This window comes from Mixophyes fleayi, chromosome 4 (genome assembly GCF_038048845.1).
Source record: "Mixophyes fleayi isolate aMixFle1 chromosome 4, aMixFle1.hap1, whole genome shotgun sequence".
Lineage (NCBI taxonomy): Eukaryota > Metazoa > Chordata > Amphibia > Anura > Limnodynastidae > Mixophyes > Mixophyes fleayi.
Genome location: NC_134405.1, coordinates 191,311,781 through 191,324,350, shown reverse-complemented (window position 1 = coordinate 191,324,350; position 12,570 = coordinate 191,311,781). Strand labels below are relative to the sequence as shown.

Sequence of the window (12,570 nt, the reverse complement as noted above, 5' to 3'; positions counted from 1 at the left end):
ACACATCTGCCACTCCAAAATGTTTTTAAGGTTAGACCAGCAAGTTACAGCACTCGGGTCAAGAGTTAGAATGCCTGATTTCAAAAACCACCCTTAATGGTCAGATTTTTCACAATGAAACATTTAGGACAGTAAATTATCAGCAGACAAATGTAAGAGACAGGAGGCAAAACATTTTGGGTGCACTGGAAGGGGGATGACCGTTATAGTGTGCTTGCACATTGTTATGTAGGCCATGTCAGGTGATTAGGGTGAACATATTTACAAACATATAGCAAATATATATGTGTACACATGTTGTTGCCGAATAATAGAGAACTCACTTCTTATAATTTCCGCCCTGAGTTCGCGGAGCAGCTGGGGCTGACGCCGGCGGAGGTCGCTACAGCGGCGCTGCAGCTGGACGATGCTCCGATTTTGGCCCAGGCGCACGGGGAGGTATCTGCGGACCCTTTGGTAGGCCCCGCATTTTAATTTCGTTTGAGACGTACATTCCAGAGGGCACATTATCCATGGCCTCTGTGAGGGCTCTCAACTCGCGGCGACTGAAAATTGAAGCCCTCATTTTGAAATGCTATCTCTCACTCAAAATGGAGGGCTCTGCGCTCCGATAGGTTCGCAGAGCACGTATGGGCGTGAGCTCGTCACACGCGGATCTTTAAGACACCTGTGTGTAATGGTTGTCTCTCCCACTAAGAACATAGCGGCCCCCTACGATGAGACGAGTACTCTGTGCGCTGCAATTAGGAAGAAGAGTGTACACCTGGTTTATTAAACCAAACCTCCATTTAAACCCACCTGTCCTTTGCTTTACTGCCTGTTCATGAGCTTATTTGGCTGGACAGGACACATTGAACTTTGTAAGATATTTTCATGCTTTGCCTAATAAGCAAACAACAAACAGTAAGTACAAAAGTAAATCAGAGATTGTAATATATCCAATGTGTTTGTATCTTCTAATGTAGCCTTCTGTTTTGTATGAAATATGTGTGTCATAGCTGTAATAAAACTGCTATAAAAAGGGGCCTTGCCATCACATTTAACATGGTAATAATGCTATATTAGCCTACAATAAGCTAAGTTATTTAACCTTATCAATCTTGCACTCAAAATTATTTGGATGTTAGCATTGTTGATAACATAACCTTACCTTGCATTTTAATTAACTTCATTTGTTGTTTTGCAGCCCACCCCAAGCATTACATAAGCACTGTCAATTTGCCTCTTTTGTTCTTTGTGTGCAAATATATAAAAGTAAGTATAAATTAGGGATGTGCACTGGCTACTTTTGGTATCTCGTGTTTTGTGTTTTGGATTCGGATTTGCTTGAGGTTTTGGGTTCGGATTTGTTTCGCAAAACACTTGACAAAAGGTTTTGGTTCGGATTTAAGGTTTTGGATTCGGATTTTTTTTGAAAAAAACATAAAAAGTGTTAAAAGCAAGTTTTTTGGTTTATTTTCACTCCTACGCTATTATTAACCTCAATAACATTCAATAACAATCATTTCCACTAATTCCCAGTCTATTCTGAACACCTCACACCTCACAATATTGTTTTTAGTCCAAAACGTTTCACCGAGGTAGCTTTCTGGACTGCATAGTGCAGTGGTCCCGGTACACAATTTGGTACCGGGGCCACAATACCTCCGCCTTCAAATGGTCTGAATTCCACTGCACAGCTGCCTGCTCCTACATCCTCTGCAACATATACAGGGTGTAGTTCGAGCGTGTCAATACCTCTTGTTTTTGACGATGACAGGTCATTTTCATTAATTTATGATTTGGCAGCAACAGTCAACGTTGTTTAATATCTGATACGCCTCTATCTGGACTGCATAGTGGAGTGGCCCCGGTACCCAATTTGGTACCGGGGCCACAATACCTCCTCCAACTTTCAAGTGTAGTGTTTATAATTTATAAAAACTACAGTAGTTATAGCACGTCAATAACTCTTGTTTTAGACGACCATGGTACAGAGCATTCATCATTGAGATCCCATCAAGTATGTGAAAGACAGACAGGGTCGAAGTGTTATTTGTTGACTTTGTTAACCAAAAAATTGTCGCTGTTGCAAATATTCGTGCAATGAAGAGTGACTTTTTCTATTAAAGGCTCAAGCTTTCAAGTGTAGTGTTTCTAACTTATAAACACTACAGTAGTTGAAGCACGTCAATACCTCTTGTTTTAGACGACCATGGTACAGAGCATTCATCATTGAGATCCCATCAAGTATGTGAAAGACAGACAGGGTCGAAGTGTTATTTGTTGACGTTGTTAACCCAAAAATTGTCGCTGTTGCAAATATTCGTGCAATGAAGAGTGACTTTTTCTATTAAAGGCTCAAGCTTTCAAGTGTAGTGTTTCTAACTTATAAACACTACAGTAGTTCAAGCACGTCAATACCTCTTGTTTTTGATTATGACAGGGCATTTTACTTTTGGTTTAATTTGTTGAATTTGTTTTAATTTTGTTTTACTTTGTGCTCATGGCAAACGACTGTTGAATGGTCACATAATGGCAATAAAAGAGTTGCAAGATGGAATTGTCCTTGGGCCCTCCCACCCATCCTTATGTTATTGAAATAGGACATGCACACTTTAACAAACCAATCATTTCAGCGACAGGGCCTACCAAACAACTGTGGCTGAAATGATTGGTTTGTTTGGACCCCCACAAAAAGAGCTGGCAAAGAAAAAAAAAGAGTTGCAAGATGGAATTGTCCTTGGGCCCTCCCACCCACCCTTATGTTGTTGAAATAGGACATGCACACTTTAACAAACCAATAATTTCAGCGACAGGGCCTACCAAACTGTGCCTGAAATGATTGGTTTGTTTGGGCCCCCACACCAAAAAAGCTATTCATCTCTCCCTGTACAAAATAAACAGGCTCTACTGAGGCAAGATGTCGTCCTCATCCTCAACCTTTGATTCCTCACCCTCTACAGTGTGTACTTCCTCCTCCTCACACATTATTAATTCGTCCCCGCTGGACTCCACAACCACAGGTCCCTCTGTACTATCTGGAGGGCAGTGCTGTACTTGATTGAGGAATTAATAATTCATTTTTATGAACATCATTTTTTCAACGTTCTGAGGAAGCAACCTCCTTCGCCGCTCACTGACCAGGTTCCCCGCTGCACTAAAAACACTTTCCGAGTACACACTGGAGGGGGGACAACTCAGGTAAAATAGAGCCAGTTTGTACAGGGGCTTCCAAACTGTCTTTTTTTTCCTGCCAGTAACAATATGGACTGTCTGACATGTCTATTTGGATGGTGTCAGCAAAATAATCCTCCACCATTTTTTCTATTGTGACAGCATCCAATGCAGCAACAGTAGACATGTCTGCAATGGTTGGCAGGTCCTTCAGTCCTGCCCAGATGTTATCAGCATCCCCGCCAGCGGCTCTTTTAGGAAAACTGAGCTTTTTCCTCACAGCCACAGATATGGAAGAAAATGAGGGTGGAGCTGTTGGCATGTCACGGTCCTCTTCAGAGGACAATCTCCTGACCAGCAGGTCTTTGCACCACTGCAGACTTGTGTCCGCCGGAAACAGAGACAAAACATACGCTTTAAACCGAGGATCGAGAGCGGTGGCCAGAATGTATTCCTCTGCCTTTAAAATAGTGACCACCCGCGGATCCTGGCAAAGCGTACAAAGGGCTTCATCCACAAGAGCTACATGCTTGGTGGAATCGCAATGGTTTACCAGCTCCTCCCTCACTTTCTCCAGCTGCTTCTGCAACAGCCTGATCAGGGGAATCACCTGACTCAAGCTGGCAGTGTTGGAACTGACTTCTCGTGTGGCAAGTTCAAATGGCTGGAGAACCTTGCACAACACAGAAATCAGTCTCCACTGCGCTTGACTCAGGCACATCCCCACTCCTTTGCCTATGTCGTAGGTGGCGGTGTAGGCCTGAATGGCCTTTTGCTGCTCCTCCATCCTCTGCAGCATATAGAGGGTAGAGTTCCAGCGCGTCACAACCTCTTGTTTGAGGTGATGGCAGGGCAGGTTCATGCTTTTTTGATGTGCCTCGAGCCTGCGGTAGGCACTGGCAGAATGCCGAAAGTGTCCAGCAATTTTGCGGGCCACCGCAAGCATCTCCTGCACACCCCTGTCACTCTTGAGGTAATGCTGCACCACCAAATTAACGGTGTGGGAAAAACATGGGACGTGCTGGAAATTGCCCATATGCAATGCCGCACAATGTTACTGGTGTTGTCTGACACCACAAATCCCCAGGACAGTCTAAATGGGGTAAGCCACTGCAAAATAATTTCCCTCATTTTCTCTAATAGGTGGTCAGTGTTGTGCCTCTTATTAAAGCCTGTAATACACAATGTTGCCTGCCTTGGCACGAACAGACATTGTGTAGATGCTGCTACTGATGCAGCTGCTGCTGTTGCTGCGGAAGGCGATGCATCTACCCAGTGGGCTGTCACAGTCATATAGTCCTTCGTTTGCCCAGAACCACTTGTCCACATGTCCATGGTTAAGTGGACAGTGGGTACAACCGCATTTTTAAGAGCACTGAGCGCACTTGCTCGTACTTCTCTGTACATCTTTGGTATCGCCTACCTAGTGAAGTGGAATCTCAACAGGATTTGGTACCGGGGACACAATACCTCCATCAACCCTCTAAATCCCACTCCACTGATGGCGGACAGCGGGCGCACGTCTAACACCAACATAGCAGTTACAGCCGCAGTTATACGCTTTGCAATAGGGTGACTGCTATCGTATTTTGTGGTCATGGCAAATGACTGTTGGACGGTCAATTGTTTTTTGAAAGACGTAGCGGTCTTACGACTTCCCTTCTGGGAAGATGACCGACTAACAGCAGCAGCAGTGGCAGTAGTAGGCGTACCGCTGCAGGATTCCTCGGATGAATCCCGTATAGAAGAGGACTCAGTCTGGCTGGTGACATGGCCTGCAGTTCTAAATCTGATGGAGATCGTGGAAGAAGTTGACGAGGAGGGTGTTGGTGGTGTGTATCCAACAGGACCAAGGGATTTAGGTGTCCCTGTACTGAAGATGGTCCTAGGCCCAGTTCCTGAACTAACCACTGAACTATGAAGGTTATTCAGGTGACGTATAAGGGAGGATGTCCCTAGGTGGGCAAGATCCTTACCCCTGCTTATTTGAGCTTTACATAAGCTACATATGGCCATACATTGGTTGTCCGGATTTGGATAAAAATAACTCCAGACCGAAGAGGTGCATTTTTTGGTCCTCTGACCAGGCATGACAATGGTCTTTCTCATCCCATGGACATCAGCTGTTTCCCTCCCTTGTGCCTCATTTACAATATCCACATCACCATCCTCATCATCAAGTTCCTCCTCAGCGCCAGCTACATCAATAGCCTCCTCCCGGTATACAACAACATTGACACCTTGATTATCCAAATCTGGATCTACACTGTGGGTGATCCTTCCAACATATGCAGAGGGTGTGCTGCAAATGCTGGATGAAGTCACCTCTTCCCGTACAGTGATGGGAAGGTCAGGCTTCACAACCACCAACACCCTTGGACTCGCCTTGGGGATTTGTGATGTCATCTGTTTAGAAGGCAGAGTTCTTTGCTGTTTTGTTGTTGTTGCTGACAGCATAACTCTCTTAAATTTTTTGTAGGGGGGAGGAGGAGGGCTTAGATCCTTGGGTAAAGCTGGACCACTAGTCATGAACACGGGCCAGGGCCTAAGCCGTTCCTTGCCACTACGTGTCGTAAATGGCATATTGCCAACTTTACATTTCTCCTCAGATGATTTTAAGTTTCTCTTTTTGCTACTTTTTGAGAACTTAGGCTTTTTGGATTTTACATGCCCTGTACTAGGAGATTGGGCATCGGGCTTGCCAGGCGACGTTTGTTGGCATTTCATCGTCTATGTCATGACTAGTGGCATCAGCTTCAGCATTAGGAGGAAGTGGGTCTTGATCTTTCCCTACTTTATCCTCCAAATTTTTGTTTTCCATTATATGTAGCACAAGAGAGCGTACCCCTAAGACACACACACTCGCCAAAGCCTTTAAAAATTATATGCGGCACAGGAGAGTACCACTGGACTTATAATGCTGAATCAGTGAACTTTGTAATAGCAGTACCACTTGACTTATACTGCTGAATCAGTGAACTTTGTAATATAGCAGTACCACTGGACTTATACTGCTGAATCAGTAAACTTTGTAATATAGCAGTACCACTGGACTTATACTGCTGAATCAGTGAACTTTATAATATATCAGTACCACTGGAATTATACTGCTGAATCAGTGAACTTTGTAATATAGCAGTACCACTGGACTTATACTGCTGAATCAGTGAACTTTGTAATATATCAGTACCACTGGACTTATAATGCTGAATCAGTGAACTTTGTAATAGCAGTACCACTGGACTTATACTGCTGAATCAGTGAACTTTGTAATATAGCAGTACCACTGGACTTATACTGCTGAATCAGTGAACTTTGTAATATATCAGTACCACTGGACTTATACTGCTGAATCAGTGAACTTTGTAATAGCAGTACCACTGGACTTATACTGCTGAATCAGTGAACTTTGTAATATATCAGTACCACTGGACTTATACTGCTGAATCAGTGAACTTTGTAATATATCAGTACCACTGGACTTATACTGCTGAATCAGTGAACTTTGTAATATAGTAGTACCACTGGACTTATACTGCTGAATCAGTGAACTTTGTAATATATCAGTACCACTGGACTTATACTGCTGAATCAGTGAACTTTGTAATATAGCAGTACCACTGGACTTATACTGCTGAATCAGTGAACTTTGTAATATATCAGTACCACTGGACTTATACTGCTGAATCAGTGAACTTTGTAATAGCAGTACCACTGGACTTATACTGCTGAATCAGTGAACTTTGTAATATATCAGTACCACTGGACTTATACTGCTGAATCAGTGAACTTTGTAATATAGCAGTACCACTGGACTTATACTGCTGAATCAGTGAACTTTGTAATATAGCAGTACCACTGGACTTATACTGCAGAATCAGTGAACTTTGTAATATAGCAGTACCAATGGACTTATACTGCAGGATTGTTTTGGGATATTTATTTATTTTTATAATTACTTTTTTTGTAATTTTTTTTATAACTTTTTTGAAATTTTTTAGAATTTGGGAATAATGGGGAAATAACAATGCCCTTAGAAGGACAGAGCACAGGACACAGCACCACTGGACTGAACAGGACACAGCACAGGACCCAGCAGCACCACTGAACTCAGAAGGACAGAGCACAGGACACAGCACCACTGGACTGAACAGCACAGGACCCAGCAGCACCACTGAACTCAGAAGGACAGAGCACAGGACACAGCACCACTGGACTGAGCAGAACACAGCACAGCACAGCACAGAACTGAACAGTACAGCACAGCACAGCACAGCACGAGATATAGCAGGACAGAGGACCACCTAACACAACCTCCCTCTACCCTGATCAATGCCCGAGTGAAGATGGCGGCGACTAGCGGGGAATTTATAGGATCCGAGTATCGCGAGATCCGACAGCGGGATTTTGTCTCAGATCCTCGGTTTCAGTTTTGCAATTGGTGGAAATACCCGGATCAGTCTCGGATCGGCAACGTTCGGGTGGGCTCGGATTTCAGATATCCAAGCCCGCTCATCTCTAGTATAAATAGGTCAGATATATTGTAGTATATACCAATAGTTTGTATCTGCTCATTTAGCCATCTGTCTATGCACAAATATGTGTGTCATAGCTGTAATGAGAGTGTGACCAGAAGTGGGCTTGGCCTCACATTTAACTGGGAAATAATGCATTAGTAGCTTACACTATGCTAAGTACTGTTAGATTATCCATATCCCACACACTAATAACTGACGTATTGCATTGAGGGACACATGCATCAAAATGTTTAAATGCATTTGGACGCTTACATAACAAATTGCATTTGTAGTACACACTTAAGTGTGTTGGTGGCTGATTTGATTTTGAGAAGTAATATTGCAAGCACCATATAGGGTTTGCTACTCCAACAAACTTAATGTGATATCATTAATTTAGGTTTGTGGCTAACCTGTTAACCAAGGTTAGCCTTTTAAAAGTGGCAACTGGTAGTAGTAGCTGAATGTTTAAGTAGTATTTGTCGACCATTAATGTAAAAATACAGTGGACAAAGTCAATGTTGGTTCAATATAGAAGCAACAATGTTGATTATAATAAGGGCCATGTGTTTTATACCTAGGTAGTAGTTTCCCAAATTAAACCTTTTAAGGGGGTGGATGGGCGTAGAATCTGTATTGGCACCTGACTGTTTGCATTGGCAAAACCTAATCTCATTATCTTTCCAATAGAAATATGTCTGAGCCAGGCCCCAGTGGCGAGCAGGCACCCGGGTGGCCAAGTATGCGCAAAAAAAACTTCACCAATGAAGAACTTGAGGTTTTGGTGACCGAGGTATTACATAGATTTCACTCCGAAGAGCGCCAGATTACTGGCCCTGAGCGTCACCGCCAATGGAAGCTCATAACAAGAGCTATAAAAGACATCTCGCCCCATGGTCGAAAACTGCATGAGGTCCAGAAACGGTACTAAGCCAATGTTTGACCAAAAGGCCTAGAGAATGTGAATGACTGTGTTGAGTAGTATTTCTTTGCTTTTGTTTCTCTCTCTCTCTCTCTCTCTCTCTCTCTCTATCGATATGGATATAGATATGTATGTAGATTGTGTGTTAGTATTTCTTAGGCAACTGTGATGTAAAACCAGCCTTGTGTCTATAAAGTATTTCCCTATCAGGGGCTTAGGTGATGTTTAAAAGCAGCATGGCCCTTGGCCACATTTACATAATCAGTTGTGCACATTAACCACGATTGAAAAGCCCAAGACATTAGTGTACAATGTGCCATTAATAATTGTTGATAACGTTTTTTGTTTTTTTTTTGGAACAAAAAGGCAGATATTTGACGCCATAATGTTTGTCTATTCCGCAGCTGGGCAGACTATAAAGCAAGACTCAAAAGCAAGCTGGCTCGCCAACACCGTCATGCCCAAGGGACTGGGGGTGGGCCACCCATGGATATATCATTGAACCCCCTTGAGGAGCGTGCAAGGGCAGCAATTGATCTGGTGGAGATTGTTGGGGTGGGTGACATAGACACTGGCTATAGCCCACCCAGAACAGGAGATTCCGGTCTACTAGGTACAATGATGAGTGTGCTTAGTTAATGTCTGTAAAGGTTTCTATCTGTCTAAGCAAATGTGTAAACTCTCAGGATGTGTCTGAAGGATCACTTTGATTGCACAATGTCTTAGCCTATCAGATTGGAGGAAATGTTATGTAGACACTGAAGAAAAAAATGTCTCTATATGTACAGTTTTGTGCGTAAGTAAACTAAAAAATATGTGGTAATGTCTGCTTTTGGTGACTGTGAAGGGCTGCAAGCACATTAAATGTCATTTCAGACTTGACCAATGCTACATCAGGCGTACCTCAATATGTGTAAAAATAACATTATTGTTCCGAAATGTTTTTATAGAATATCTTCGTGTTTGTATTTATTCTCTCTACAGATTCCGAGCAGCAGCCCACTGCACCCGTTGAAGAAGTTGCCCGTGATGTGGAGGGGGGCTCAGGTGGATCCAGCTGAAGATATATGGGAGCGGTCACTCTCACACGCATCCCAAAGACTTTACAACGTCACAGAAGCACAGAATGTTCACCTGGCACTAATAGCGAACACTGTCCAACACACGGATCAACAACTTACCAGTCTCAATAGCACACTCTCCACTTTCATGAGCACACACACCTCTTTAATGACCACACACAACTCTTTAATGACCACACACACCACCCAAATGGAAACTTTAAATACAACAATGTCACATATGGATACACTCCTGGGTGATCTCTTGCATGCCCACACCCAACGCACCTCCGGCACATTCCCTTCACCCAGTTAAGATTTTTATTTTACCAGCCCCCATACCCAGTTGGCTGGTGGCTCAAACCTCCCTGTTGTGTCTGACTCCTCCCTCCCTGTTGTTTCTGTTGCGTCCACCCTCCCTGTTGTGTCTGACTCCTCCCTCCTTGACCCAAACCTATGTCGTCTTATGTGTTTAGCATTTGCCCGTGGCTTTGGCCAATCCCCAGTCGTGGTCCCTCCCAATCCCCTGTTGTGGTCCCTTCCCAATCCCCTGTCGTGGTCCCTTCCCAGTCCCCTGTCCATGAGGCTGCACCTTCACCTCGTCGGACACAATCCGTTTCCCATGCAGGTTTGGCTGGTTCCTCGGACTCCTCTACATCACGGGTGACAAGAAGTAGGAGTTGGACACAGTCCAGTCCGACTCCATACAAAAAGCCCAAAAGAAAATAATTTTTACCTTTTTTGACGAAACCTTATGTAATATATTGCGTAAAAAATATGTATTTTTGTTTTACAATTAAAGTTTTATTTATTAATCTAAGTATGTGTTTCTTTATTTACTATTACATAATCTATAATGGTTTCTTTTAAGCAATACTTGTTATCAAGTCTAAGTAAAGTATTAACTCAGAACACACGGCCGGAATCATTAGGTTCTTTAAGGAATAGGTATCTAATTTCAGTGTGGTGTCCAAAAGGAAGTGCCAGATTGATTCAGGTTCATAAATGAAGAGGATCCTTACTACAATATTCTTGGAGAAACCATGTAATAATGCAAGGGTAGTAAATTATCAATCATTTTTTTGCTTAAGTTAAATACTGTCTGTATCTTAATATAGCACACCAATACTTGTTCGCTTATTTGAACACGGAAATGTTAAGTTCATCTAGGAACTCTCCTACCCCCATAAGAAACAGTAAGCTCAATTTTTAATACATACCCCTCCAATGCCACATGTTTTTGCCTGACTTAGTTACTTTGCCTTAACTTTCCAGAATGATTCAGGCCCATGGTTTGGTCAAGAAGACTTAAACAAGAAGTTTATCAAGCTAAGCTTCAGAATGAATTTGCCTCAGTGTTTCTTTCTTTGTGTGAGTAAATGTTTTTAAAACAAGCGTGCAACTACTACAGTGGCCTAATATTTACAGCCCAGTATAGCCAACTATCTACACAATTCTTAGACCTGGAGATCTTTATTAAAGATAACAAGGTTATGACAAAAACATATCACAAGCTGGTTGATGTCAACAGTTTCATTTTATCTGACAGTAACCACCACCCCAACTGGCTACGTAGTATTCCATTTAGCCAATTTACTCGTGTTAGGCGTAATTGTACAGAGGTGGAGAATTACATTGTCCAAGGACAGGAAATGCAGGAGCAATTTCTCGAGAAAAAATACGATCCTGATTTAGTTAGCAGAGCTTTTAGTCAACTTAAAAACGCTGACAGGAATCAACTGCTTAAATACAAAAAGAATACTATAGATACAAAACAAATAGGACCCTCCAATACAGACAAGGTCTTTTTTGTATCCAACTACTCACAAGACTCAGATAGATTAACACGTATCATTAAAAAACATTGGCACATCTTAATGCAGGATGATGTACTTGGATCCATACTCGTAGGCAAACCATAGTTTGTGTTTAGAAAAGCCCCAGATTTTAAACGAACACTAATGTCCAGCTATATTCCTACTACTAACTCCACGAGCAATAGTAACTGGCTACAAAACAAGAAAAAGAGATTCTATTACTGTGGACAATGTTCGAATTGCACTAAACTTAGATGTAGAAGTACCAGACCGATTACTGAATATCGGTCTATGAATACTGGACAAACATTCAAAATTCATGAATTTATCACGTGTACTAGCAGCAATGTGGTATACTTATTACAATGTAAGTGTGGCAAACAATACGTGGGTAGAACCATTAGGCAACTGAAGGTCCGTATAAGGGAGCATCTGAGAAACATCAACATTGGTTATGAAAACCACCATGTCTCCAAACATTTTAAAGATACGCATCAGTGCGACTATGATGGTGTAGAGTTTATAGGAATCAAGAAAATCAATAAAAACTGGAGAGGGGGCAATCTTTTAAAACAACTAAACAAAGAAGAAACGAGGGCTATTTACCATCTCAAGACACTAGCCCCATTAGGTCTTAATATAGAATTTGATTTATCCATTTAATAACAAGCATGTTTATATGATGGTGGCACGAATATATTCTGTTATAGTTATTTGCGCCTCGGACAGACTACTCTAGGAGGTGAGTATAGTGAACCTAAGGTCATACCTCTCTGGTTATGCCCAATCTCGTCTGATCTTGGAAGCGAAGCAGAGAGGGCCAGGTAAGTAGCAGGATAGGAGACTACCTGCGAATACCTGGTACTATAGGTCCTATGTCTCCCACCGGGAGTCATGATCCCTGCGCGACCAATACAGGAATACAATTACATCATACATGCGCCTTATCGGTCCAACCATTGCTGTTGGCCCCTTTATCCATATAGTGGACACACAATATAGACTTATCTGTCTATATTTATTTTTATTTTTATCTAATTTATTTTCTTTAATTATTTATTTTTATTTTTATTTTTTCCATACTCAACTAATGTATT

At 42.3% G+C, this 12,570-nt stretch overlaps 1 pseudogene; it reads left to right on the top strand.

Moving 5' to 3' along the window:
• Positions 1 to 12,228: 12,228 nt before the first annotated feature.
• Positions 12,229 to 12,346, top strand: LOC142154887 (5S ribosomal RNA; annotated as a pseudogene).
• The last annotated feature ends 224 nt before the right edge of the window (positions 12,347 to 12,570 follow it).